This window comes from Rosa chinensis, chromosome 4 (assembly GCF_002994745.2).
Source record: "Rosa chinensis cultivar Old Blush chromosome 4, RchiOBHm-V2, whole genome shotgun sequence".
Classification (NCBI taxonomy): Eukaryota; Viridiplantae; Streptophyta; class Magnoliopsida; order Rosales; family Rosaceae; genus Rosa; species Rosa chinensis.
The window spans coordinates 45,351,580-45,376,059 of NC_037091.1; the positions used below are offsets into that span (position 1 = coordinate 45,351,580).

The following is a 24,480-nucleotide window of genomic DNA, read 5'->3' on the forward strand; positions in this document are numbered from 1 at the left end:
AAAGATTGTTTTCATGTTCTTTAGTGGAAGTTCTAAATTTCCTTGGTTTAGTGGGAGTACTTTCTTTCTTATTGACCTACAGTTCTTCCTTTAGCAACTGTTTTTGTTAAGTTGCCGATTATCTTGAAAGTGCATTCCCAGATTTATTGGATTAAGTTTTTCCATGGACTCGAGTTCTTATGCCAGAAGGTTTTGGTTATTATCCACAGATTATGAATATTCAAAGTCTTTTCTTTGTTCATGTTGTCTTTGAATTTTTAAGGCAACGTTAAGGTTAGAACTCTCTGATGAGATAATTCATAATCTCAGCTGGAGCTATTAACTTCTTCTGATTGATGATTTTCTTGTTGAGATTTGGTTTGGGATATCTGCTCTATGATGCAGTTTTCTACCAAGGATTTCATGATTAAAATTCCATGGTATTATGTTTATTTCTAGCTGCAGCAGTGTTGTTTTCTGCTAAAGCATTATGTGCTTTGAAATATAAATAGCTATTTGATTTTAGTTGTTCTCGTATTGCAGAGGCAACATATGGAATCTATCAAGATGGTAAGGAACACATACAACTGAGTTTCATTGGAAACTTGTGTTTCCTTGAGGTTTTATCATTCAAAACCATTAAGAGGACCAAGTACAAGGCATAAAGTTTTGATACATGGAGGAGCCTTTGTACATTACGGATATATCTTTTGTTTGGTAACTCATGTAGATTACAGTTGCAACATTAGTAGTTATGAAGGTCTTGTGTTCTGTTGAACATAAAGCTCCTCCTTGGCTCTATGTTGTGGTTGTTCTTTGACAGAGTTTTGAAATAGATTTTAAAAATCATGATTCTCTTGTGCGCACTAAAGAATTGATTACTATATCTGATCACAATGGTATTCTTGTTGAGTAAACTTATGATAGTCCAAGTGGGAGAATGTAAGACTAAAATGGACTTTATCATTAGTTTACATCGAGTCATCAACAACTTACCAATTTACGCAGAATAAGTAATTGGAGAATCTTGAGACTTTAATCTGATATTTTATTTATGGTGTATCCACGTAAATTATGGAGAAATCTAATATGACATGGTTATTAAGTTAACCTAAAATGATATGCAATTACAATAGAGATTTGGACTTGAATTGTTTCCTTTATGGGAGGTTACAGAATATCCAATTCTCTATATAAAGCTTGGGTCCCTGCACTCTCTCATATGCTCTCGGTAATACAGTCTCTTGCCCCATACAAAGAATACCAAATATTGAGATGCAGTGCAGAAGACTTAGGCTTGGATTGAGTGACCATTCAGTTTAAAGGTTCATGATCCATTTCTAATTTATTTCTTGTTCTTATTTTTATACAATTATATCTGTATTCCTTGTGAAGCGATTTAATAGTTTTTTCTGTTTAAGTTTACATCCAGAACCGGCAAAGATGGCAAGAGAGAGCGGATTCACCTCAGAGAAACTTCCGAAGCCGCCGATCTCTGGCGGGACAAGGTAGTCGACTTTTCCCGTGGCCGGAAGCGACGGCGGCCCTGAGGCTTGCATGAGTACCACGGCGTCGTTTGGCATGATCAGAAAGGCCGTCGAGCTTCGTGAGGTAGAGGCGGAGGCGGCGGAGGAGGAGGGGGCTGCGGAAGCGGAGGAGGAGGAGGAGGAGGAGACGGCGGAGGTGGTGACGATGAGAAGACGAATCAAGAATGGAGATTCTTTGAGAATTGGAGCCATTTTTGCTTGGGGAGAATCTTGGTTTTCTGGAGGGAATTGGAGTGAGGTACTGAGGTAGAAGAAGAAGGAGCCGAGTCGGTTTTAACTAACTTTTAAGTGCCAATTTCGATAGCCACCAACAAACTTTTAGCGGGAAATTGAACCGCACGTGATATGCACGAAACTCTAACAGAACAACGACTTCTAATTTTTTTTCCTTCCGTTATAATAAAAAATTATTATTATTATTATTTTTTTTTTAGGTTTGGACGATAGTAGTAACTACACACACACCCTAATACAGTGTATCCCAGCGTAGCCGGACTAATCACTGCACCGCAGACGCACTCAGAACAACGACTTCTAATTTTTTTTCCTTCCGTTATAATAAAAAATTTTTTTTTTTTTTTGAGGTTTGGACGACAGTAATAACTACACACACCTTCATACAGTGTATCCCAGCGTAACCGGACTAATCACTGCACCACAGACTCACGAACCTTTAGTGTTTAATCAACCTAGGTCCCTCAAATCTGCTGGCCACGAGGTGGAGATGAGATTCGAACGCTAGACCTGGGGGTTCCAAATTAGGCCGCTCGACCAACACACCACACCACGTAGTTAATAAAAAATTATTATATGCATAGATAGTGCAAGTAATCTTAGTTTTGATATTTGTAGTTAACGTTTTTTTTAATAAAAAAATATACTTAATATTCTCTAATTATTTATTCCTATTCATATAAGTGCATGTCGGTGCTTTAAATCTCTTATATATATTTTTTTCTTATTTTTAAAAAAGGATCAAAGGGTTTCACTCCTTCCCCCATGGTGACTTGAACTCATGACTTCGTACATAGGTAGTGGGTGCTCTAACCACTGAGCTAACACCACTTCGTCTAATCTCTTCTATATAATAATACGAGCAAATTCATTATGTTAGATATCAAAATGAAAAAATTTATATGCATCGCTAGAGTAAGTGACCCAACATCTAATATGTGATTTTGGCCCTGATATATGTCGTCAACCTTTCACCAAAATAATAAAAAACTATATCTGATGTTGCACACTTGTCCATTTCTGTTGATGCAAGTGCAAGGTCAGGTGTTGCGAATCCATTCCCTAGCAGCACAATTTTGCAAATTAAGAAATTGTCCCTATCAAAATTCTATATAGCATAACCAAATTCTTTTCTGCATCGACAATATTGTAAGTGAACTTACACTTAATATACAATCGTAGCCTTAACACTTGTGAGTTGCGAATTGTGATTATATCCAATTGTTCGCTTCTGTCGGTGCATGTCAGTGTTTTGCATCCCTTCTGTATAATAACATACTTTTTTTTTTTTTTTTTTTTTAAAAAAAAAAAAACCCCACCCCATTCCCACCCTTGATGGGGCTCGAACTCTTGACCTCTTATATATGAGACCAAAGCCTTACCACCCCACCAAACACACACACCCCAAAAGACAGAATTCTGTATAATAACATACTTAAACAAGTTCGTTACGTCACATATCAAATTTTCTATTTATAACAACACAATTTCTGCAAATTAAGAAAATTAGGGTTCGCTTATTTTTATAAATTAAAAAGCCCAAGCCATATTTTCTTAAATTATCTGACTTATGAATTGCAAGGCTATTTTGATCTTTCACTATCCGGGGTTTCTTCTCTTGACGACTTCTCTGTTCTTCATCATCATCAATTCATCGTCACCAAAAAGAAAAAAAAAACCTACAACTCTCTCAAGTCTCAACACCACAGATATAAGGCATCGATTTGATTTGGGGAAAAAAAAAATTACAAGGAGATTCATCAATCACGGATGTAGATTAACCCTAATTTTTTTTTTTTGGTTCTTTCTTCCTAAATCGGATTAGTGGATTACACTAAGCTCTGTTGATAGCGGCGATGGTTTATGCGGATCGAAATCTGATGAAAAATCGAAGTTTGGGAATAAATATTTGATTTTTAATTTTTTTGGGGTGGTTTTGAAGATGCTTAAGCTTCTATATAAATGGGAAGGGTTACTTGGGGAGGTAGAGGTATAACCAGAAGAGACCACACGTGACTGACCTGTTCTGTTAAGACGCCTTTTTTTGTTTTTTTTTCTCTTTTGGCAATAGTTAGACGCCTAAATCTGGATTTGGGTACAAAATGCCTACTGAATTTGGGTTGGTCTTAGAAGATGAGACCACTTTTTTTTTTTTTTTTTTTTTTTTTGAGAAGAAGAAGATTTTTTTTTTTGAGAGTTTGAGAAGAAGAAGATGAGACCACTTGATTTGGCCTTTGGGGACGGTTTTATTTTAGGTTGGCGTATTTCACACCAAAAGAGACAGAGGTTGAAGGCTTCGTAGTAGTTCATCCACATAATTTAGTATTATACAAAAGTAGTTACAATATAGGAGACTGGGCTGCTTACATCTTATCAAAGTAACTGTGACAATAACAATTTGCATATCCTCCATCGTCCTAACATAGAAAGCATAATTTACTAGGTACTTCGCTGTATTGCTGAATGATTACCAACTTTTATCTTATTAATCATAAACAGTTGAAAGCGAAATCATCATTTCAAGTAAATGTCATCTAATAATGAGTCCATACCAACGTACGTTTAATATGTGTAACAGGCTAACAGCTACCAAATTTCTTTTCTATTTAGTTCAGCTCACCCATCATGATTTAGAAGTAAGATACACGCACAAATTTCCCTTAAACGTACCATTACAAGAGGAGCAAGTGTGATTTTGTTATATTCAAATTCTCTAGCTTGAGCTCAAGTTAAAGAAATTATAATTGGGACGGTTACATTTTCATGACTGAAAAATTATCATTCGGTACATCAGACAAATTGTTTATGCCTTTTTGTCTATCACCTTTAACCGTATCCTCAAAAAAGCAAATTTCGTGGCAAATGCTCTTGCTTCCTTAGATCATACCTTCAATGAACTTATGTCTTGGGATGGTCAGCTTCCTCCTAGTGCCAGATCGGCCCTGAACTTCGATTCTTTTTGTGCAGATGCCCTAGAGGAGTTTTGTAAGTCTTCTCGTATAGGGAAAAAAAAAATTTAAAAATTTTCTACAACTGCCAGTTGTACACCGCCACATGTCATACATGCATGACACCTGTCCAGGTCCTCATTGGATTGTTGGCACCTTGGCATCATAAAGGAAAGGAAAGTACGAAGGCAAAAGCAGAGATGAGCAGGTGTTTGGGCCCTTTTGGGCCGGGTTGTTCTGTAAAAGGCTTGACATTCAAAGCTCCTCCTTCTGTGTTAAACAAACACCCCAAACGGAATCAACTCTCCCGCCTCTGAACTTTGAAGAAATGGCTCCGGCGACGATGATCGTCACCAACACTCCGGCCGCCGATCTTTCTCTCACCTACTTCTCACCGATCGATCTCCAGACCTTCGCCATTCCCGGCACCAAGCTCAACCCAGCTCTAATCGCCGACTCGTTCGTACTCTCATTCTGATATCCTTTCGGTTTCTACGCTTTTCTGATTTATATTCAATGTCTTTGTTTTCTTCATAGCGATCGGTTTATCACTTGATTCCGAAGCTTTTTGATTATGCTTGTACTCGGTTATGGAAATCGTTGCTATTTTGGTTAAGCATTTGTAAAATTGAACATGTTGATATACCGGAGCCGCTTGATTTTGATGTTTTGGTGGCCTTAACTGAAAGAAACTCCTCACCAGAGCATACAGAAGAGTTACATTGCGCTGAATGCGATCCAACGACGGAATGCTAGGGTTTCTAGCGGTGACTTATTATCTGTGAGCAGGTTAGTCACTGATTCGTTCAACTTTACGAGCTGTGGTAACTAAATTTTGATGGTTTTTATATCAGTTTGTAATTTTGTTGTGGTCATTCTGTTAGGTTTACTCCGCCTGATGATTTCAACCTGACTGTGCTCACTCTGGAATTGGAGTTGGTGAAAAAGGGGACTAAGAGTGAACAGGGATTTCCGTTTTGTACCTTCTTTTGGTTATCCATATAGAAATAGGAGAAAGATGGATTTTTAAGAGCTTGTCGGCTGTATTTTTAGATTGATGCTGTTGCCTTGTGGAGCCAACTTAAAAATAGGTTTATCAACCAGGTAGCTACGACCTTCTACTTGGCTACTTATTTTTTACGCATGTTTATGTTGACCGGCTTCTTTGGAACTATAGATTGTTCAATGTTTGCAATTAGTAGAAGATTAAAACGGACTAGTATATTGGAATCAAGAGTGTATACATATGTTTAATTCCAGACTTAAATCAATAAGCAAGTAATGAAACAACTGTTATATTTCTAGAAGGATTATGACAGATAGCTTATAGTTTATGCAATATGTGGCTTTACTGTATGCAGGTTATGGCAGCTGGACAAAGAGTGTCATTTCAGTACCATGGGACTATTTACATTTTTACAGTCAATCAAGCTGTAAGATCTGAAGAGTCTAGCTCTGTCGAAAGAGGGATGATCTCGAATGAAACATACTTCATTTTTGAGGCACCGAGTGGAAATGGAATAAAGTGAGATTGTTTTCAAATGATATCAGCCTCAGTATTTTTAAGGTTTCTACTCCACTTGTCTTAGAAGGTTACCTTGATTTTTATTATTAGTAATTATTATTATCATTATCATTATTGTTATTATTATTTTGGCTTGAGAATCATGTGATTACGACTTTGTCATCAATTTGGTATGATAATACAAGAAAACACATTCAACTTTGAATTGTAAACTGTATCAAATAAGGGTTGAAAAATTGATACATTGACTTGTGTTGTCCAGATTGTGAACCAACGTTCTGATAAGACTACCAATATCTTTAAGCACAAGGAATTCAATCTTCAAACACTTGGCATTGGTGGCTTCGGTGCTGAGTTTGCAGATACATTTCGAAGAGCTTTTGCCTCCCGTATCTTCCCTGCACATGTTACAAATAAGTAAGACAATTGATTCTTCAAGCTGACGTAGTTTCCGTTATCTGTATGACTGTATACCATACTCTGAACTGAAAATTTTTGGTGCTCTAGACTAGGGCTTAAGCATGTGAAGAGTATGCTGCTTTATGGACCACCTGGTACTGTATACCAGTGCACTTCTATATTAGTTTTTTTTTTTTTCATAATCTCTCCTGTTGTCATTTCCTTTCCTCTCCAGGAGATGAAAGTGAATTGCATGTCATAATCTCTGATGAAATCAGTGCTATTTGTAAGGCCCAAAGTCTTTCTTACTCAATATCAAGATTCATTATGCATGAGTAGATCAATGGTGCATCAATTTCTTGCTCATGGAGACAAAATTGACCCTACTCCCCCCCTCCTCTTCCTCTGCCCCTCTTCTCCTGTACATAGATTTGTTGTGGAGGGGTACCATGGTATGTTTATAATTTTTTATGTTAATGTACTGATATTTAAATATGTAATTTCTTCTGGAACATTGGACCGGGAAATGATAATGTCACTAATGCACGTTCCACAATGAACTTGAATACAGTGACAGCGATGCTGCTCTGCATTTGTCAACTGTATTCATATTAGCCATTAAGGCGGCATTATGAAAATTATGTCCAGTAGTCACTGATGAGTTTAGACTTGACATCACCTGGGGATCCTCCATAGTTAAATAGCTTTCTAAGTGTAGGAATTGATATTACTAGCAAAAAAATCACATGTATTTATATATGTTGGATTTAATAGCTTTTGGTTAGACGTTTAAGTTATTGCACTATATAACATGTGCTTTATTTCGCACATACAGTGAAGAGGATAAACTAGAGATGGCACAGGAGTTCATGATAGTATTGCAAACCAGTTAGTTACACAGGTTGGTTGATTTTTCAATTTGGATTGCAGTCTTGCAAAAATGAAAAGAAAAAAGAAGAAGAAGATTCTAGGCCATTATTGTCTCTTGTTCCTGAGCTATGTCATCAGTGTGACTGAAAGACTACTTGCTTGAGCAGAACTGGAAGGTGTTGTTAAAAGTGCAGTATCATTTGCTTTGAATAGACAACTAAGTTTGGATGATCTTACCAAGCCATATCTTACCAAACCAGTAGATGAAGCGAGTATTAAGGTTACTAGGGATGATTTTCTACATGCACTCCATGATATTGTACCTGCAGTTGGAGCCTCCGCTGATGACCTTGAAAGATGCAGGTACGGCTTTAGATACTTATGGACCACTGAGCTTTTCAGTAACCGGGTAAACTGATAGGTTAATATATTTATTTCACACCAGCTTGTTAAGTTATAGAAGAAATCTTGTTTTGGTACTTGTTCCCTTTATCTTAATTTTGTTTTGTGCTCTTATAGTCTTATCTTTATCTTAATTTATAGACTTCATGGCATGGTGTATTATGGGGATTGACATAAGCATATCTATCAAAGAGCCATCCTTCTTGTGGAGCAAGTTAAATCAAGTGACAGAAGCCCACTTGTTACATGCCTTCTGGAAAGTCCTAGTGGCAGGTAAGCAATCCTGTGTTTATTCCTATTTAATGTTCGTTTTGTTGTTGCGAGTGTTCTGACTGTTACGTATCTTGGACAGTGGTAAATCTTCACTAGCAGCAACTGTTGGCATCTACAGTGATTTCCCCTTTGTTAAGATTGTAAGCTCATGTCAAATTTATTTCATCTCATATCCCTATGCTTGTCAAGAATTTGCTGGGGCTTTAAAATATATCTTCTTTTTATGCCTGCCACAATTTTTTATTGAAATTTTCTGTTTTGATATATCTCGGCTGAGGCAATGATTGGTCTTCATGAGAGCACTAAATGGGCGCAAATCGCAAAGGTTTGTTGGTCTTCTCAAGGGGTTCTGAGAAAACTAGCATTTTGGAAAGTGCTAATTACTGCTCAAGTCTAGAGATGTCATTTTGTGTCTCTAATATTGTAATCCAACAGCAACCTATAGGATGATCTGTTGGTTTACTGAAAATCCTTGTGTTTTTACACACTTGTGAATAGGTGAAGTTGTATTGATATGGTTGCTTTCAATTTTTTTTTTTTCTGTTCTAATTATCCGATAGGTTTTTGAAGATGCATACAAATCACAATATTGCTCAATAATCCTGGATAATGTTGAAAGGTCTGGTCTACTTTAATTAATTTTTATTTATTCATCTTGGCTACTCGCTCCCCCACTGATGTCTCGTGGATGTGTTATCTTTGTTGTGCAGGTTACTAGAGTATATTGCTATTGGTCCGAGGTTTTCAAATTTGACATCTAAAATAGTGATGCTCCTTCTCAAGCGCACTCCAAAGGTTCTTCATTTCCCCCTTCTTTATTGACATAGAGACCACTGTATTTAGAATCTATTGGCTGAATCCATGGGAAACCTTCTATTTGTAAACATGATTATAGTTTGGGTCCTTTGGGATTTGTGTTTCTTTCTCTCACTGACATCTCAGACTTTTGTTAATGCGTATAATCTTTCTTTCCAATATTTTGTTTTCTTCCTATTCTGCAGGGGACAAAGCTTCTGGTAGTGAATTGGGCTTCTTAGACTCAATTGATTTTGTGATACCTTCTCTGTCACTTACAATGTTCCCACATTAAAGACAAAGGATGCAAAGAAGGTAACCGCATATTGTTGGTTCCGTTTTGGTATTCTTTTTTGGCTTTTAAAGTTCAAACCTATTGTATCCAAGTTGAATAGATCTTGTCTCTCGGATATGATTCTATAGCCGTTTGTGTTTCAAAGTAGGCTGATAACACTAGTGCAAGCAATCTGCCATATCACTGGAGCTTTTCTTCAATAAGAATTATGGTGATGTGTTAAATTCTTTTACAATTGGATTGTTTCATTATATATGGTGTTGTCACTAGTAACGAGATGTCTGGTTATTCTCCTAATAGCCACTCTTGTATTTCCGAGTTGTCTCATTATGGGCAACATATGCTGTAAATTGTTATTTCAACTGTGTAAATTTATAATATTTTTGCTTGTTTTCTCCTTATAGGTACTAGAACAGTTAAATATCTTTGCTGATGAAGACATAGATGCAGCTGCAGAGGCCCTAAATGATGTAATCTAGGATGAGGTATATATCAATCATATTATTCATTTATATGCTTTGCTGCTTCTGTACTGAACCCTAGCTTTTTTGCATGCTGGTTATGACCTCAGGATTTTCCATCTCTGGCCCAGAAGGAATATTATTAGTGTTGAGTTGAGAACAGCACTAGTAGTACTATGTCCTTATACTACACATAACATGTGCAGCAGCATGGAAGAGCAAAAGATCCTCCTTTCAAGTGTATGGAATATTCGACATCTTCGATGCATTGGTTGAGATTGTATTCCTTACTATATTAGCATACTGGTAGTCTGGTACTCGCAATACTTGTTGTTTGCTGCAGTTTGATTTGGCAATTTATATCATTTCACCCCCAGCAGCACTGTTCAAGATTCGATGGGAAAAATATGTGCATGCACATTTAAACTTTACCAAAGCATGTAATATGTATGATATTCTTTACCATTTCACTGATTAGTTAAACAGATTATATTATCCGTGGCCATGCGGTTTTTGAATAAAGTTGGGAACCAACCAACGGGCAGTTCACATGCCTTTAAAAATATAGATCGATCTACACTATGAATCTGACAACTTTTCTTTTCTTTTCTTTCTTCGTCCTTTTTGTGTTCACATGCACTCTATAAACTGTGCCCTAGAGCTATTATTGACATGATTGTTTAGCATCTCTGATTGTCAAATTGTTTGAGATGAAAGTGGTCTTATATGAAGCATTGAAATACAGAAGCATATTGAGGGCTAGTTTGGGATTGCTGTGACTTTTTAAAAAAAGTGCTGCTGCTGTGTTGTGAGAATAATTAGCTGTGAATTAAAACAGTTTCGTGTTTGATAAATAATATTTTAAAACAACTGCAGAATGTGTTTTGATCTACAACAGCTTCTAAAAGCAACCTCTGAGCTGCTTTTAAAATCTGCTGTCAGTGGCCTATAACTTTCAATTAAAGTTGCTTTTTATTTATTTACCAAACACAATAAAATCTAAAATTTTGAACAAAAACTGATTTTTTTTTAAAAGCGAAGCAATCCCAAACGGGGTCTGAGTAACATGTCATGTAGAAATCTTGACAGAAGCATATATATTGAATAACATCTCAGTAAAATGTGGAAAGGTATATTATGCGGACCAGAGAATTACCCTAATAGCAGTAAAAAGGCAGCTGTCAGCTAAAATATACAGTGGAACACTCCTTATCTTGCCCTGATGCACCACCGAACGAGCCTAATCTGGCAAGGCCTACTAGGGCTGGAAATGCGCAAGTTGGGGCCGTTGCTGGTAGTGTAATTAGCGTCGAGGGTGGAGGGTGGATGCCGAGAGTGAAAGATGAGAGGCAATAAACTCCTGCTGCTGCAGTATGTGCTTGTGCTCCAGCTCGAAACCAAGGTCTAATATTCATGGTGAGTCCTTAAAAATGCAAAAGGTGCTGTTTGCAGCTTTCTAGTTTGAAGGAACCGATCATATCCCATTTCCATGTGGTGCAGCTTCTAAGTTCTAGTTGTTTGTTCCATTTCTTGACTGGTGCAAGCAGCACATGGAAGCCATCTGAGGTCCCAATTGATGAATATTAGATTTAAGCACAAAAATTCTGAGGGATAGTGCTAAAATAGGAAAATTAGCACTTAGACTGAGGTCGTACCACAAGTACTGTGAACAGAGCCGTCTCAAAAGTTTTGGAGGCCCTCTGCGAAATAGAAAATATGGGTATGACCCTCTTTATGTGATTATACATGAATATATCATTGAAAATTTTTGTTATGTACAAACAAATATAAATACATAATTAATTACTTTAGTTTTTTTTTTTGGCCCTCCTATCTTATATTATTATTCCACTTCTTTAAAAACAAAAAAATTTAAAGAGAAAGAGGACTAAAGCTTGTTAACAAAAATCCATTTACAGACAAAATTACAATTGAATTATGAATTATTAACGAAGATAAATACAATACTATCCAAAAGACATAAATAAATGAAACAAGGATCAAGGATAAATGTAATATCTACCGGAACATACCTACCGGAACAAGAAAATGGAGGCAGAAAAAGGGCCCAAAAAAAGAAGAAATAAAAAGCAAATCACTTGCAATAACGAAAAGGGGCCCAAAAAAAAACTTTTTACAGCTGCAATGAGAATTGAACTTGTACTACTAAGTTGGAAAGAGAGCTAATTGCCAACTAAACTACAAAAATTTCAAGTAGTGAGGGGCCTTTCATACAAAGAAATATATATAGGGCCCCAAAATTTGGGGGCCCTGTTCTATCGCACACTTTGCACAGCCTCTAAGCCGGCTCTGACTGTGAAGGTCATTAAAATTTCTCATTAAAAAATACAAGGACCATACACTTTATAGACACTTCATTACTCAGTTATTCAAAAAAAAAAACTCATCAATTCCAAATCTATTAAAAAGCAAAAATAATCAATTTCATGAAAATTTTCTTTTACCAATTTGTAACCCTCCTAAATTTACACTTTTGACAGGTACAAACCACACGAAGCCAAAATGGCAAATGAAACCTCTAGGCTGTAACCAAAAAAAAAAAACAAAAAACTCCAGGCGAAATCTTTCAAAGTTCAAAAGCGTCGCGTTACTCCCCGACTCGTGTAATAATATAAAATTATTCTATATATGATAGTGCAAGTACCTATTAGGTGAGCTTTATTTTGTAATATTTTTAATTAATATAATAACAAAAGATACACTTGATATGTTATTTAACCGTTTATTTTCGTTGGTATAAATACATGTCGGAGGTTTAAATATCTTTCCTGTAATAATAGACTCGAGCAAATTCATTGTGTTAGATATCAAAACGAAATTTTTTTATGGATCGACAGTGCAAGTGACCCAACACCTAATATATGGCTTCGTTGTGATATTTATCGTCAACCTTTCACCAAAATTATAAAATACTGCATTTGATGTTATGTACTCGTCCATTTATATTGATGCAAGTGCAATGTCAAGTGCTCTGAATCCATTCCATTCCCTTATCACCATTCTTTTTATAGCAACACAATTTCTACAAATGGGTTTGGATTTGAAAAGACTCCGAGGACTATGAAATTCAGTGGTTTTTTGGTTTTGTTCTTCTTTTTACTTTTGTCCAATCACAATTTTTCTTTCTTTTTGTTTTTCTTGATTATATCTAAAAATGGGGGTATTTTGGTCATTTAATGAAGGTTTTTGGATCTGTTGGGTACTGGGAGAGCAACCAAAATGATGAGAGTATGAGGCGCATGTCGTTTGCTTGGGATGTTAAGGTTTGATATTAACGGGAAAGTAAGGGTCGCTTTTTGAAGATCGGAAACCGAGAAATTACCGGAATTGGAATGAACTGGCCGATAGGTTATTGGAACCGAATTGAGCTATTTTCTGACCCAAAAAAAAAAAAAGTTTTCCACTGAAAGCACTTCAAATCCTGATCTAGATCGCTTTGATCTTGATTTGTGTTAAAGATTGCGGGGAAAAAAAAATCTTTACTACAATTATTGATAAAGAATAAAAAATTCTTGTTTTAAGCATTAAAATTTATTATTATTATTAATTTTATTTTTTTTTGAATCAAAGAGGAAATTTCATTGAAAGACCTCAACTGAGGTATCTACAATCAGTGTTTATAACATCAATGATGCAGCTAGGAACAAAATCTAACTATACCATGCTATGCTGAGCCTCAAAGCCTATGCCTGCAAGTCTGTGTGCAACCATATTGCATGAACAAGGTGCAAAAGTGATTTACACAGATGATATCTGTCTCGCAGCAAACTTAATGTCATCAATGAGACCCCCATTAGCTAGCAATGAATGGTCTAGACATGTAGCTTCCGAGATAGCTTCGGTACAATCACTCTCCACTATAACATGTTGTATTTGTAACTTGTTCAAGAGATCGAATCCGACCCTAATAGCATGCAGTTCACATTGCTTAGGAGATGCAGTGTGTGCAATCGGACTGGCAAATGCAGCAACAAATTGACCTGAAGCATTTCGGAGAACCCTACCTACGCCTCCTTTGGATTGATCTGATAAGAATGCAGCATCCACATTCAATTTGAATGCACCATTTTCTGCCGGTTTCCACCTTTGGTTTAAACGCTTTGGGGCTTGTGTAGGAGCGGTTCTAGCTTTCTGAAACTCCTCCAGCCATGCAAAGCTACTTAAGGTGATGTCTTGAGCTGACTGCTTTGTACCAGACCATAGCATGCTGTTACGATTCTTCCAGAGGGCCCATATAATCATTAGAAGCTGAGCAAATAATGTTGGTGTCATGGTAGAGGCTCTTTCCAACATCCACTCTTTGAAGTGTACATTAGGAAGTATCATATGGCGTAGATTGAAAGGTGCTGCAGCAAGGATGCTACGAGCCACAGGGTAGTGACAGAAAATATGTCCAACATCTTCAACGGTGTGAGCACAGATCATGCACTGAAGGGGACCTTCATACCCTTTGGTAAGCAGTCTATCCTGAGTAGGAAAGAGATTGTTACAGGCCCTCCAAGCACATATACTGACTTTGCCGGGGACCTTTTCCTTCCAAAGGCTTTTCCATAAACTGTGGTAAGGGTCTCCATTAGACGTAGAGACAAGGACATGTGTCATGACACGCATTCTGGCAATCCAATAGGCAGACTTGATAGAGTAGTAGCCTCTCTTCTCCGGGCCCCAAATGAGTCTATCCGTTGTCGAGTGTCGACTAAGAGGAATGCAAAGAACTCTCTTTGCCACCTTTTGTAGAAGGATGCTATGAACTGCAGCTGTACGCCATTGTCTAGTACTTTCATCAATTAGGTCGGCAACCTTGTGTAGAGTAGTATTGGGAGGTCTGCTGATCAATATTGGGTTTGGAATAGGAATCCAGCGATCCCACCAAATGTCAACCTGCTTTTCGTCCCCAATCTTCCATTGAATACCAGCATGAAGAACCGGTCTACCTTGTAGGATACTCCTCTAAGAGAATGAGGGTGAATCACCTACTTCCGCTTCCCAAAAAGAGCAATGAGGAAAATACTTTGCTTTATACAACCTAGCAATAAGTGAGCGAGGATTGGAGACAATTCTCCATCCTTGTTTAGCAAGCATTGCAATATTATACGCATAGAGGTTTTTGAATCCCATACCTCCTTCATGTTTGGTGAGACAAAGCTTTTCCCAACTTCTCCAGTGTATCTTTTTCTTCTCATCCATGTCACCCCAGAAAAAAGAAGCACATAACTGGTGGATGTCATCACACATGCTTTTTGGGAGAAGGTAGCAATTCATGGCATAAAGAGGCATTGCTTGAGCCGCAGCTTTAATAAGTATTTCTTTGCCTGCACAACTAAGAATTTTGGATTTCCGATTAACTAGCTTCTTCGTCAACCTCTCTTTAATATATGAAAACTTGGCAGACTTGGATTTGCCAACCCTCAATGGTGAACCAAGATACTAATCATGCTCATCAACCCGCTGAACTTGGAGGATATCAACCAAAGTGTTCTGAGTGGCTATATCAACATTCCTGCTAAAGACGACACTGCTCTTCTGAAAGTTAACCTTCTGACTTGAGGCTTTCTCATATATGTCCAAGATTTGTTTAAAAGCTAAACATTCAGGGGTAGTAGCTGAGCCAAAGAGCAAACTATCATCGGCAAAAAAGAGATGGTGTAGTGTAGGAGCCTGTGGGCACATGGTGAGTCCTGTGATCAAATTACATTGCACCGCTTGAGTGATGAGTGCATAAAGACCCTCTGCACAGAGAATAAATAAGTATGGTGACAGTGGATCACCCTATCTGATTCCCCGAGTAGGCAAAATAGGAGTAGTAGGCTCTCCTTGAATCAAAATAGAGTAATTGACTCTTGTGACATTATTCATAACCATATTTACCTATGCAGGATGAAACCCTAGCTTTGTCAATATGGCTTGAAAGTATTGCCATTCAAGCCTATCATAAGCCTTGCTAATATCCAATTTGAGAGAGAAAAAACCTGTTTCCTGATGACGAAGCATATGCATAAAGTGTGCAGCTTCATTGGCGACCAAAGTGTTGTCAGAAATAATTCTCCCTGGCACATACACACTTTGCAAAAGGGACACAATATCAGGGAGCCAGTGTTTGAGCCTATTAGCAATAACCTTAGAGTAGAGTCTGCAAATAACATTACTTAAAGCAATTGGCCTAAAGTGAGCCGCCTCTGTAGGATTCTTAATTTTTGGTATTAGACAAAGAAAAGTGTAGTTTGTGTTATGATCAATTTCCCCAGTGTCCAGAAAACTACGCACAGCTAAACAAAGATCAACACCCACAATATGCCATTATTTCTGAAAAAAGAAAGGAGACATACCATCCGGACCCGGACTTTTGGAAGGATGCATTTCGAAGAGTGCAATCTTGATTTCTGTATCAGAGTATGGTTGTAGGAGGCTATCATTCATCTCAGAAGTAACCCGTACCAGTGTTGCATCTAGGATTGTGACTAGTGCATCATGGTCCGTATTTTCAATGGAGAAAATGCCTTCAACATAGTTCAACAGTAGTCTTTGAATATCTGTCTGTTCAGCTTGCCATTGACCTTGCTCATCTTTGAGCCCCCGAATAAGGTTTTTACTACGTCTATTACTGGCTCTTTTATGAAAATAGGCCGAGTTGCGATCGCTATCTTTCAGCCATATAGCGCTGGTCCTTTGCCGCCAATATTGTTCTTGCTGGGTTAAAATTTGGCTATGGCGAACATGCAAGAGCCTTTGCTCTTCATACTGCTCCGGGGAGAAAGGCAATCTCATAATATCATTTAACTTCTCTTGAATGGTGCGCAACTCAGCCTTCTGGTTTTGAAATTCCGTGAGATGCCACTGTTGCAGCTTGTGGCCGGTGCCTTTAATTTTAGAGGTTAATTGGAGCAATGCATTCCCAGTAGAGGGCGTAGCCCATGACTGTTGAATGATCTCAGTACAGGTGGATTGCCCATGCCAACATTCTTCAAAACGAAACAACTTGCTAACTCTCTTGTACTTCAACTTTTCAGAACTGACCACAATTAAAAGTGGAGTATGATCAGACTCACTAGGATTAAGAGTGATTACTCTGCCAAAAGGAAACTGAGACCTCCATGATGGAGATTGAAAGCCCCGATCAAGCCTCTCTTTGGTAAAATTTATTAATAGGATTACTATAAGGTTATTAATGTAGCTCGAGGTCAAGGTTTTATGTTTCTCTAATGCAATCTTACTACTGTATAATGTACAATATAGTTTTAAAGAAAGTGGTTAGTTAACTCGAAGTCATAATGTTGTGATGATGATCATGATTAATAAGTCATATATCCCAACAAGAAAAATAGAGATTAGAGGCTGAAGATGATGACAAGTTTCAAATAAGAGAGCTGATAATTCGTCATGAAATGACTTAAAATGATCGATGATGGTTACAGTTTGAAAATATTATGTGATAATGATTTTTTTTAATCAATGAATTAACTTTATGGAAATAGCTTAGTGTAGCTGATTATAATCGAAGTGTAAAACATCCAGAATGCACTCTAGAGCATTATCAAACCAAAATGATATGTGACTATCCTTAAAAGCTAAACTACTTAGACGATGTGCTACTCCGTTACATGTTCTAGGACCAAAACTTATTTGCAAACCTATGATGGTGTGCATAGCTACCTTTATGTCATCAATAATTCTAGCATTAGCCAACAGTTCCTGACATGGATTAGCAATATCAGTAGTTGCTTCCAGGCAATCAGTTTCAACAACTATTGCTTGCACCTCAAAGACTTAAGCAAATTAATGCAATCCCTCTTTAGTGGGAAGAAGCTCTACTTGTTTGGTTGTAGCTACATGCATGTTGAATAAGCAGAGCAAATGCTGCCTTATACAGTCCATTGCCGTCACGAAGTACGTACCCCGCCCAGGCCGCCATTAGTCTGGTTTGGCGAAAAACTATCATCCACGTTTACCTCTACTAACTCTAAGAAGCCAGCTGATGTCTCTTCCTATTACTTGTTGTTGGTTTGTGCATTGGTTGTTTGGCCTTCCAGAATTCATCCAATCATGAAAAGTGAACTGCAAACAATGGCAATGGGAGTAACCATTCCAATAACTTATTGTTTTCATTCTTCCAAATTGCCCATAGTATCATTAATAGCTTTTCAAAGACATCTTGCTAGCTTGAGGTTAACAACATGATAAGCATCCATTCTTTAAAATTGTTGTTTGGCAGTAAGCTGTTATGCAACTCAAAAGAAGGTGATGAAAGTATAGTATGAGCAGTGTGACACTTACAGAAGATGTTAGCACCATTTTAGTATTGTTAGGGAAAATCAAGCAATTGGTGTCCCCTATGTAACCTTTTTTGAGCTGTGTTTGTACCCAATTTTGGTAAATCGGCCCATAAAATATTTGGCCGATAGATGAGGAAAATATGGTGCTTTTACAGATTATATCTCAATAAATTTCATATTTATGAGATTTTATTAGATATTAACTTTTGGAGAAGAAATGAGAAGGGAAGGAAATAATTAATGCAGAGACTTTATTGAGTTTGAAGGCGTTAGAGAGAATATTGCAGGTTTAAGAACAAATCAATATAATGGCGCCGCAAGAAGAATGCAATTATGGTGCGATTAAGAAATTTATTACGCCTAATTGTATTTTCTTTCCTAAATGTTATGTTTGTAATAGTATAATTAGGAGGCATTTAGCTCATTGTAGGAGGTTCTGCACCACACAAACAAATCAATATACAACTTTTACTCTCAAACTTTTCTCTTAGGTACTCTACCTTCAATTCAACTTTCATAATTTGTTTTTCATTTCTAGTTTTCTATTTCAATTCAGTACTTTATATTCAAGCACCTTACTTTCTTGTTCATTTATTTATATGCACTTTACTTTTCGCACTTAGGAGTAGTTCGTAACGTAGAATTATCATCCATTGATCTCTTTCAGCCAGTCCGGATTGGATTGATGCGATTCGCTGTTCACCCACACATCATCTCACAACGTTTTAACAACTGAATCCACTTCACCTTCGTCTTCACCGTGATTTGGATTTTGAGGCAAACATCTTTTGGCACGCCCAGTGGGATACGAATGTATTAGGTGTTTTCACAAATGAGTTTCTGCGAGCCGAATCTAAACGGATCAAGTTCAATATATGGTGTTAATGGGAGATACAGCTATGCTGCGTACAAAAGTTTTGTTGACTTCAATAACCACGCCGCATGGAATTTACAAACACCCAAAACACAACCCCAATATGGTTGCAGTTTTGATAAGGAGGTTGATTTTTCTCTAGATGGTAAGCCCAAATTTGATCTCGACATTGAGCCTATTAATGATATATATGAAGAAGATGAGCCAATTCATGGCTTTGATCTACTTAGAGGGCTGAAGCACCATCAAGAGGTTGATTATTTAAGTGAGGAGGTTGTACACTTTGACATGGTTGTCAATAATAAAGCCGACTTCGAAAAATCACAATTAGCTAAATTTGAAGTAGAAGCCGAAGTTGGTAATTCAAGTACATATGAAGAGGTTGAAAATTCGGCCTACATAATAGCCAGAGAACAAGAACCTACTACATGGGGTTTAAGTTTAATGCTTCACAGCCTCCAGAGGCTTGAACCAAAGGCCGAAAACAAAGAAGTTTCCAAGTTTGCGATAAAGCATCGTTGGCCGCCTCCATAACGGCCATAATATATATATATATATATATATATATTTTCTTTAGAATCTGCAAAAAAAGAAGACGACACAGGAAAGAGGCAAGAGAGTGTGCTTGGAAAGAATGCTTGTGTTTTAACCCATATACACAAGCAATATTCGTTATCGGCTTCATTTTGGCCGAGTGCCTAATTGTTTAAGGAGCTTCATTAAAGTTGCTAAGTATTTACTGGTGGTCATGAGATGTAAGTTTGGGTGGATTATGTGGTCTAGTAATTAAAGGGCCATTTAATTTAAATGACCAGAAAAGATGCATTTTCAGATTCTAATTATACCAATTTCCTCACCATATCATCAGTGAAGGTTTAAGGCCATGAAGACCAAATTTATATTTTTGGTTAGAAGCTTTAAATGGGTTGGGGCTTATATAGATGCTACAAACGATGCTCCTTCTATCATAATTCATTATGCATGACATCGGTTGAGAAGATTTTCAAGTTTAATTTGCATACATTTCCTTAACCACTCGGCGACTTTCGCCGAGGCTAAGGAAATGGGGGGGGCTATGTTTGTACCCAATTTTGGTAAATCGGCCCATACAATATTTGGTCGATAGATGAGGAAAATATGGTGCTTTTACAGATTATATCTCAATAAATTTCATATTTATGAGATTTTATTAGATATTAACTTTTGGAGAAGAAATGAGAAGGGAAGGAAATAACGGCGATAATTATTCTTTGGAATAATTAATGCAGAGACTTTATTGAGTTTGAAGGCGTTAGAGAGAATATTGCAGGTTTAAGAACAAATCAATATAATGGCGCCGCAAGAAGAATGCAATTATGGTGCGATTAAGAAATTTATTACGCCTAATTATATTTTCTTTCCTAAATGTTATATTTGTAATAGTATAAATATGAGGCATTTAGCTCATTGTAGGAGGTCCCGGACCAACACAACTCAAAATCAATACATCAAATTCTCTACAATATCAATCTTTTCATTCTTTCTCTAGCCTACTTTAATTTTTATCGCTTTCTTTACCTTCTGCACTTTATCTTTCCTGCAATTTACTCTTCAGTCTCTTTAAATTTCATGCAATTTAATTAATTCACATTTAGATTCTTGTTCTTTCACTTTTCGCACTTTACTTTCTGCAACCTACATCAAAAAATCATAAAGAAAAGCAACATCGGTGAAGACGCCGAAAGTCCTCGCAACAAAGGCAAGAGAACCTAGCGGCTGAGACGGTTCCTTCCTCGGCCCACAGTCACTTGAAAGAAGTCAGATCAAGCGCAAATCTTATCAAAACCTCGCTTGGCCATTGGCCGCGAGTTGGCACGCCTACGTATCAAGAAGGACAATTGGACTTTAAATCCCTCGGCTACTAATTTGAGCCGAGACGATTTTGAGGCAAACAAGCTGTTTAGGTAGTAAATCATTGTATCGTATGTTTTAACAATTTGTTAGGAGCCTAAAGCTCAAATATTCATTCTCATAAAATCAAATCAACTACGACATAAAAAAAAAGCAACTACTACTTAAAAAAAAAAAATCATTGTAATTAGGGGGTTTTAAATTCCTCCAAAATCAAAGTGGTAATAGGAATGTGCTACTATGGAAATCCAACAAGAGGGAACAATAACAAAAGAAAAATAAAGAGAAAAAGAAGTAAAAATGGGTCGGGCCTGACAAGTATAAAAAACGATTGTTTTAGGAAACTTTAGCCCACCCTTTGTTTGCATTCATCTCTTCCTCTGTCTCTAACAATTTTCCTTCCATTTCTCTCTCTGCAACTTACAAACCGAAAATGGCAACTCGCCCAGAATTCACCAATTCTCAAAAATTGATGATCTTTCCTATAAGCTAAGCCAAATTCTTGCAAAAGCTGACTCCAAAGTCAGTGGCCTCCTTCAAGAAAATGGTGAGGCTTCCCCTGAAGTTCTCCAAAAGCTTCGTCAAGCCCAGAGATCGATCAAAGATCTCATCTTGGAGTGCAAAAACCCCATTCCCAATGCTGAGAGCGTTCTACAAACCCTTTTGCATTTCTGGAAACTTTATCAGTCAGTTTCTGGAATCTTGAAGGTGACAACAACAATGATGACTCTTCTGGCGACCCTTCCCTGCGGCGGCATCGTCGGCACCGACGTCATCAGCTTCTAACCAGCCCAACTCGCTAAGGAAGCCAAGGAGCTTCTTGGTGATCTCACCCAGATTCTGACATCGATGGCCACAAAGAGAAAACAACAGGTTCAAGCTTGCACAGTATCATCTCAATAGTGACTATGGAACTCGGTTAATATTGCCTAATTGATCGAGCATCGTCCACCTCTTTAGTGGGAAGGAGCTCTACTTGTTTGGCTGTAGCTACATGTTGAATAGGCAGAGCAAATGTTGCCTAAATAGTCCATTGCCATCACGGAGTACCCCGCCTAGGTTGCCATAAGTCTTGTTTGGCAAAAAGCTGTCATCTACGTCTATCTCCACTGATTCTCAGAAGCCGGCTGTCATCTCTTCCTCTTGCTATCATTTTGTGCACTAACTGTTTGGCCTTCTAGAATTCATCCAGTCATGAAAAGTGAACTGAAAACAATGGCGATGGGAGTTTGGAATGTACCATTCCATAACTTATTGTTTTCGTTCTTCCAAATTGCCCATAGTATCATTAATAGCTTTTCAAAGACATCTTGCTGGAGGTTAACAACATGATCAAGCATCCATTCTTTGAAATTGATGTTTGGCAGTAAGCTGTTATGCATATCAAAAGGAGGTGATGAAAGTATAGTATGAGCAATGGGACACTTAGAAAAGGTGTCAACACCATTTTCAATAATGTCAGGGCAAATCAAGCAATTAGTGTTTCCTATGTAATCTTTTTTTTATCAATTTGGCTTTTTAGACAGTAAATCATTGTATCGTATGTTCTAACAATCCGTTAGGAGCCTAAAGCTCAAATATTCATACTTATAAAATCAAATCAACTACGACATAAAAAAAATAAAATCAATTCAACTACTACATAAAAAAAATTCATTGTAATTGGGGGAATTCGAGTTTCTCTAAAATCAAAGTCGTAATGGGAATGCGCTACTGCGGAAATCTAACAAGAGAGACCAATAACAAAAGAAAAATAAAGAGAAAAAGAAGTAAAAATGGGCCGGTGCTTTTTCGGCCTGACAAGTATAAAAAATGATTGTTTTAGGAAACTTTAGCCCAACCTTTGTTTTTCTTCGTCTTCTTCCTCCGTCTCTATCAATTTTCCCTCCATTTCTCTACCATTCAAAAACCAAAAATGGCAACTCGCCCAGAATTCACCAATTCTAAAAAAATTGATGATATTTCCTATAGGCTAAGCCACATTGTTGTAGAAGCTAATTCCAAAGTCAGTGACCTCCTTCAAAGAAAATGGTGCCACCTCTTCAACTTTCATCACACTCACGCCTGGAGGCGACAGCATGCCTGCAAGGCTAAGATAATTTTCATGTTCAAACTCCTTATTCCTTCGTAGATACTTGAGTAGTGATTGCCCATCTTCTAAAATGTCACCTCGTTCAAGTTCTCAGCTTCCAGTAAACCTAACTTTTTTGAATTGTAGGCTTTAATCTTCTCAAGTTGTGTGCTTGCCAAGTCCACCAGCACAGAAATATCAATATCCTCCTCCTCAAATAATTCAACTATAGACTGGATTAAAGATGTTAAATACTGTTGACACTTTTTTTCTGCTACCTCCCAGTTTTATCTCCTCCTTGTTGTCAGCCACCCTTTTTGTATAATCATCATTGTTAGGAATTACAGCCACACAATAAAAAAAAAGAATGAAACGTCTTTAGGGATGAACGCATTATGAAGATTGAATAGTCAAGCCTTTAGGGTCTCCACGACCTTCAATATCTCTTGATCAAGTTCATCATTGAACATGTGTAGATTGTTTCATGGAACTGGTAGGTACGGTTGAAAATAAACTGTTGGATCATAAGTGGAGTCTAAATTTCAAACCATAGAAAAGAAAGAACGAAAAAGTGGAGTCTAGGGATGGGCGTCTCATTACTCATTACTTTATATCTGGGAGTTTGATTGTATCAGTGTTTGCTTTATTGACATGATTGTTCTACCGGATTGTAGAGTTTTGAATGTTCTACCATTTTGTAGAGTAGACTGCGATCAACTTCTTAAACTAGCTAATACAGTGATTTCAGAAATAACGAAATAGATTATGGAATTGGAACTGGTGGAACTTGCGGGTACCGCAAGCGAGGTGGCAGAGGCATTTTGCGCATCTCTGTAAGAAACTGTAAGGTGCTACGTCCAACATAAACAGGATCTTGACGAGTCCCCGATCGTCGAACAAAACCAGGAGCAACAAACTGGTCTTCTAAAGTATTATGAGGACCACGATCTGCTACCTGGTTGACGTAGGTGTAGGCTTCGTTGGCTCTTTGTTCATCCTTGAAGAGGACGAGGTGAATGTGGATATCCAACCTCACTACAACAAACTGATGCGCTTGAAGATTGTCTCGTGTCGCCTCACCATTAGGCCTGATAGAAAAAAATAAAAATTAGTTTTTTAGCAAATGACATGGCCCTTTTTATATAAAGGCCTACATGATTATATAAAGGTTTAGGAAACACGAAAGTTTTCCATCCCCTTCACAAATTTGATTTCTTCTAATTCAACTTGACCTTCCATTCAACTGCTTTAAAATACTCGACTAGCACTTCCAAAGGCTCAGAATATTAGTCATGATAACTCCCATGATTTTCATGATGATCAACATCACCAAAACGAGTTGTATTCTTGTCTTTCTTCTCCATTATTGATTGATGCTACGTGAATACAATCAACTGTCTATGAAGACCATCACAAAATAAAAATCATTGTCTATGTAAACCTAGGAGTTTTAGTTCAATCTCAACTAGGAGTACTTTTATCACCTTTGTTTTTCTTTTTTCTTTTTCTTTAAAGGACATAAAACTAGGAGTTCAATCCATAAGAATTTGTAAACGAGACTATTAGATTACATTGGTGTTAACTTTTTTTTTTTTTTTGAGAAATTTTATATTTCAAAACGCTCTG

General features: G+C 37.3%; 1 pseudogene; it reads left to right on the top strand.

Moving 5' to 3' along the window:
* Positions 1–4,921: 4,921 nt before the first annotated feature.
* LOC112199396 lies at positions 4,922–10,223 on the top strand (annotated as a pseudogene).
* Positions 10,224–24,480: the final 14,257 nt, after the last annotated feature.